The following is a 6,804-nucleotide window of genomic DNA, read 5'->3' as shown; positions in this document are numbered from 1 at the left end:
GGTGAGTGCTTACAATGACTAACCCACCTGAGATTTTTTTAAATGATAGATTTAAAGAAAAAAAAAATCAAGGAAATGATAGTACCTTTGGTACACAGACATGGCCTTAGCAGCCACTGTTGATGACCCCTCCCCATATTCCTTCAACACACCCATAGTTCACCTGCAGACACTTCCCATCACACACCAACGACTTCTGATACAGTGTTCTTGGTCCCGCGTGTGGCAGACCAGAAGCAGCAGGGTGTTAATGCCCAGGGTGTAGCCATCAATCACTGAGGGTCAAGAGTTGGTGGGCAAATACCCCCAGCCTCCTGACCTTTCAGTTGGATGACTCTAAGATGACTTCTGAGTAGACGTCAGAAGTGTTCAGAAGATCCCTAGTGGAACCAACCCCTGGTTGCCCGCAGCGGTAGCCACTCATGAATGTACCCCCTCTCCCTGTCTCCTTTCCCCACTCTCTCACCAGGCTTCCAGGAACCACCTCCCACAAACTCTTGTTTTGGGGTTTACTTTTGGGGAAACCCAAAGTAAGACATGGACAAAAGGGTAGAGGTGACGTGGGGATAACTGAAGTTTGTAAACTCTGAGATAGTGCATCTAAAACACTCGGTGCCTGGTGCATAGTAAATACTCAACAGATGCTATTAGTTGTTTTGTTGTTGTTACTTTTTTAAAATTGTGGTAAAATACACATAACATAAAATTTACCATCTTAATCTTGTTTCAGTGTATAGTTAAGTAGCATTAAGTACATTCACATTATTGTGCAGCCGTCACCACCATCCACCTCCAGAACTCTTTTCATCTTGCAAAATGGGGACTCTGTCCCCATGAAACACTTACTCCCCATTCCCACCCCTCAGCCCCGGGCACCCACCTTTCTACTTTCTTCTGTCTCTGTGAATTTGACTACTCTAGGGACCTCATATAAGACGAATCATACAATATTTGTCCTTTTTGTGACTGGCTTATTTCATTTAGCATAATGTCCTCAAGTTTCATCCACATTGCCGCTTGTGTCAGAATGTCCTTCCTTTTTAAGACTGAATAATATTCCATTGTGTGGATGAACCACATTTTGTTTATCCATTCGTCCATCAATGGCCATTAGGTTTGCTTCCACCTTTTAGCTATTGTGAATAATGCTGCCACGAACGTGGGTGTACAGTGTTGTTGTTACTTTGTATCATTTGCTCGTTAACTCATTCATTCGTCCAAAGTCACAAGACTTCCAATATGCCAGTGTTCATACTGAGGGTAATCTAGGAATCATTTCTATATATTGATAATTTGGGAGTGTAGAAGGATCTCTCTGAAAAATAGACTCCCTAAGACAAAGAAGGCAGCTTTTTTAGTTGCCTAAGCTGTTGGTCCTTCCTAAAAGGTTCTCAACAAGGAGGATGATTTAGGGCACACACCAAGGGGCATTGACAATGTATGGAAACATTTTATGTTGTCATGACTGGGGGTGGGGTGCTAATGGCATCTAGTGAGTAGTGTCCGGTGACGCTGCTCGACATCCCACGGTGCACAGGACAGCCTTATACTATAAAGAATGATCCAGCTCAAAATGTCAACAGTGCCAAAGTTGAGAAATCAACCTTAAAGAATGACATGCTTTAACTCCTCACGACCCACTCTGCAGCAGGTCAGAAAGGCAGCAGCAGAGGTGGAATCTAAACAGGTTAAATCCAGGATCCCTGGTGAGACATCTTGGTGACAGGTAGCGTCATAGAGAGAGCAAATAGGTATCTAGGACTGTGAAGGGTCTGAGACTTTACTTGTAAGCTGACAATTTAACCTGCCAGTTTCATGGATGCTGGCAGAAGATACGAGACTCCAGGGTCAGAGACAAAGGACTTTACTACTCACAGCACAGCAGGCAGTATGAACTTCATGTTTTTGCTGGTTCCTCCCAAGTGCCACGGGGACAATGCAGGTGCACGTTGGGTTTGCACCACAGCTGAGTAATTCTGAGCTCAGAAACGCCTGTCTTTTCTAGTGGGCTGTGAACAAACCTGCTCTACCTTTATCTCAGAGGGAAGCATTAACTTTGTTACATGGACAGCAAACAAACCTGCCCTCTGCTCCAGAGCAAGAAATTCTCTCTATCTTCCGGGGCTGCTTGCTATACAAACATTCTTGAAAAGAGAGCCAGAACGAAAGCTGTCCACATCCCTGCTTGTGAGTTGTATGGAAACACCCGGGACTCACAGAGAATCATCTCCCAGTAGTGGTAGCTCTGACACCCAATGGAAAGCGGCTGTCATCTGCAAAGGTAATTTGGGCTGGAGGTCAAGCATATGAGGCTGTTCAGGGCATAGTACAGTGGTTCAGGGTGTAAACTCTGGAGTCAGGCAGCCTGAGTTCAAATCTTGATTTTGCCATTTTCAGCTGTGTGGCCTTGAGCAAGTTTCTTGACCTCTCTGTGCTCCAGTTTCTCCCACTGTAAAAATGGGAATAATAATAGCCCCATCTCATAGGGTTATTGTGAAAATTAATATATGAGCTTATATCTGTGAGGCATTTAGAACAGCGCAGGCAGATTGAGGGAAACGTCCGTGTTAACCACGATTGTTATTAATTATTATGGTGGCGCCGTAAAGCTTGTGGTCATGCCTGTCGTTCAGCATTTGTGGGCCGGGTCTGTAATCCACACAGTTCCCCCTTGGAGTCTGCCTCAGAGAATTTGGGGAGGACACGGGACCCTTTGCTCCCGCCTCCCCACACTGGCTCCTTCCCTGGTGATTCTTTTTTTTTTTTTTTTTTTAAGTACAGATTTTTTTTTTTAATTAATTTATTTATTTATCTATGGCTGTGTTGGGTCTTCGTTTCTGTGCAAGGGCTTTCTCTAGTTGTGGCAAGCGGGGGCCATTCCTCATCGCGGTGCGCGGGCCTCTCACTATCGCGGCCTCTCCTGTTGCCGAGCACAGGCTCCAGACGCGCAGGCTCAGCAATCGTGGCTCACGGGCGTAGTTGCTCCGTGGCATGTGGGATCTTCCCAGACCAGGGCTCGAACCCGTGTGCCCTGCATTAGGCAGGCAGACTCTCAACCACTGCGCCACCAGGGAAGCCCTTCCCTGGTGATTCTTAATAAACTGGGCAGCAGGGCTGGAGCAGTGGTGGTTTCAGGGTCCGGGGAAATCAGACAGATTCAGGTTCAAATCTCGGCTTTGGCACAGTGCCAGCTGTGTGACCTTGAGGAGCAACTTCCCTGCTGAGGGGACTCCAAGTACACACTGCACAAGGTTCTCAGTGAAGGGTCGAATTCCCCATCCCCGCCCACCCCACGCCCACATGCTGCACGTGACCGGCTCAGCACATCTGTTGCCGCTCTGGGTCATCTTTAGCCAGTGCCATTTCGATTATCAGCCTTGTCATATTATTATTCAGTGAGCAAGACTCCATAGGATGCAAGCTGAGATCATCTTTGCTCTTTTCCTCCAGTACTCGGTAAATTCACTCTGGCCCCTCGGTCTCTCTGCGTGCCTCAAACTCCAGGAGAGATTTGGGGGTCGGGGGGGAGAGGCAACCCCCTTACAGTCCTTCTTCAGACCTCACCTCAATTGCCACCTCCTCAGGGAAGCCTTCCCTGACTTCCACCCAAAATTAATCAGGTCCTCCTATAACAAGGGCTTCCTTCTTCCAGCACCTATGCATGGCGGGGTGCGGGGGTGTCTTTCTCCAGCTGCTGAAGCTGGCGGTGGCCCAATATCAACACCCCCCAGGATCAGCCTTCAACCGACAAGGATGGGAATTGGTAGATAAATACCCCAGCTCCTTCACCTCTCAGGTCCTCAAACTCTGAAGGGCATGCTCTCTGCTGCCCCCCCAGAGGTCCCTGGTGGCACTGTGCTCCGGGCTTCCAGAGTGGTAACGCTTCTCACTTCCCCACCCCTTACCTGTGTCTCTTTGGGTAACTTCCCAAATAAATTACTTGCTCTCGAATTTTTGACTCAGGGTCTGCTTCTGGGGGATCCCAACCTCAGACAGCAGTTTGCCTTATCCTAACAAATTCCACAGTGGTTTGCAGGTATTGGTTGTCTCTCCCCACTGGGCTGAGTCATGTCCAGCATCATGTCTCCAAAGCCTGCACAGTGCCTGGCATGTAGTAGGCGCTCAATAAGTGACCCTGAGTCTCAGGGCTGTGAGGTGGCCTGATGGCAACACAGAGCTCTGCCCCCACCCCGGTCCTCAGGAGTCCCCAGTTAGAGAATGACTGTGCAGGAGGGCAGCTCACTCCTTCTGAGCTATAAATGGCAGGCTTCATCCACCTCATGCCCCAGGCCACGCAGCCTGGACAGCTGGACCAGAGTCCCCAGAGGCCAGGAACCCCAGATAACCCTTCCAGTCCTGGCCAGGAATTCTGGGGTGTCCCTGGGGCAGATACCCAGAGAGAACATAACTCCAGTGCTAAGGCTACAGGGCAGGGGGCACAGCTGGGCTCTAACACCATTCCTAGCCGCCTTCTCCCCTCCCCGGCATCAGATTCCACCTCCGGGAGCTCCCTGAGCAAGAGGCCATTCCAGGGACAAGGGTCTACCCTACAAGGCCATGGAGCGAGCCAGCATCTCCTGGGGGAGGGATCCCTTTTTGGAGCTGGTGGTGTCAGGCCTGGAATTAGCCACACCACCTGCAATGAGGCTGGTTCCAGGGTCTCCCGGGGGGACATCAGGAGTGGAGAGAGCTGACCTCTGATGACTCAGCCTGAGATAGTCAGGGGATGGGAGTTGGGGGGCAGGAAAGCATGGTGGGAGGTGGGGTCTTAGGACTTCTCTCCAGCTCTGTTCTAGAGTCAGCTGGGTCAAGTGCCAGCTGTGCCACTCACAAGCTGGCTGACCCTGTGTGGGTCACTCTGGGCCTCAGGTTCCTCTTCTATAAAATGAGAATAAAAACAGTCCGCTACCTCTTAGGGTCCAGGGAGGCTTAAGTGAGATGCTGCGTGCCTAGTGTTCAGTGTGGTGCCCCCCATGTGGTACTCGATCAATGAACAGTATTCCATGATCTATCGGGTGTCCTTTAATCATCACTGACATTCTTCAAGATGCAATTATGATACCCTACTTTGATCATAAGAGGAAACAGTCTGCACAGCCAGGACATGGGGCGGGGGTGAGATAAGGAAGGCGGACGGAGAACTGAGTTGGGGAGGGGTCTGGGTTGAGCTTTCTTAGCTCCCGAACATGGGGAGAAACCAGTGTCCTTGGAGCATGGGGCTGGGGGCGGGGGTGCAGGAGAGGTGTTCTCACCATGACAGAGAAAAGGAAGCTGGCTTAAGGGACAGTGAAGGAATCAGGAGGGGGCAGAGAGGTGCTGGGAGCTCTAGATCTCACCCCTCACACTCTCCAGCAGCGTTGCCCACTGCCCAGTCCCTTGATCTCACTCCCTCTGCGGCCTCAGGCAGGAAACACAGAAGACTCACAACCTGCACTCCATCCCGCATAGAAGTCTTTTTTTTTTTAATATAGGTCTGGGTCTTTTTTAATTAATTAATTTTTATTGGCGTATAGTTGCTTTACAATGTTGTGTTAACTTCTACTGCACAGCAAAATGAATCCACCATACCTATACATATAACCCCTCCCTTTTGGATTTCGCTCCCATTTAGGACACCACAGTGCATTAAGTCGAGTTCCCTGTGCTATACAGTATGTTCCCATCAGTTGTCTATTTTACACATAGTATCAATAGTGTATATGTGTTAATCCCAATCTCCCAATTTCTCCCACCCCACCCCTTTCACTCTTGGTATCCATACATTTGTTCTCTACGTCTGTGTGTCTAGTTCTGCTTTGCAAATAAAGTCATCTGTACCATTTTTCTAGATTCCACATATATGCGTTAATATACGATATTCGTTTTTCTCTTTCTGACTTACTCCACTCTATATGACACTCTCTAGGTCCATCCACGTCTCTACAAATGACCCAATTTCATTCCTTTCTCTGGCTGAGTAATATTCCATCGTGTATACCACATAGAAGTCTTGATGCAGGGCTGGGTCTGGGGCTGTGTCTAGGAGTCCAAGAGGGTTTCTTGGAGGAGGGAGGCATCTGATCTGAGCTTCGAAGGACGAACAGAAGTTTCCTAGTTAGAGAGATGAGTCTGTATGTGAATGTGTGTGAGAGAGTGTGTGAGTGTATAGAGCGAATTGTTCATTTTAATTAACAAGGACTTTCTGATCCTCTGGGGGGTGGGTGCATTCAGGGCACCACAGATAAGACCCAGGCACAGGCCTGCCCCAAAGCTGCTGACGGTCCAAAACAGATGATCAAATAATAACAAAAATAGTAATGGCTCCCACATTCCAAGCCTGTGCTTCTGGGGCTCAGCACGTGAGAGGTATTCTGTGTTTCTCAAGTGAGTGAATGAATGAATACATCTTTCTTTCTTTTTTTTTTTTTTGAATACATCTCTCTGAAGGCAGTGAGTCCTGCTCCAGTTGCTGGAGGGAAGGCAAAACAGGCAGAAGGGACCGAACATGCAAAGGCCTGGAGGAGGGGAAATGGCAGCCCTGCCTGGGAAGCAGTGGAAGGAGCTGAGCTGAGTGTGGGGAGAGCTGGGGGTGGGGGTGAACAGGAGTCTTGAGTGAGAAGCCGCCTCCTGTTCCTGCCGGTGCTGGGGAGCCGTAGCCAGATTCGGAGTGGGAGAGGGAGGGCAAGATCTAAGGAAGGCATCAAGGGTCTGGCGGGGCCCGCCTTGGCCTCCCAGAGTTTCCGAAAGAAAGACAGCCCAGGTCCATCTCGCCCTTGTGAGCCGGATCCACAGGGGCAGGTGAGATGACAGAGAGAGACAGAGACA

The sequence above is a fragment of the Balaenoptera acutorostrata genome, chromosome 2 (assembly GCF_949987535.1).
Source record: "Balaenoptera acutorostrata chromosome 2, mBalAcu1.1, whole genome shotgun sequence".
NCBI classification, from domain to species: Eukaryota; Metazoa; Chordata; class Mammalia; order Artiodactyla; family Balaenopteridae; genus Balaenoptera; species Balaenoptera acutorostrata.
Note: the sequence above shows the minus strand (reverse complement) of the source record.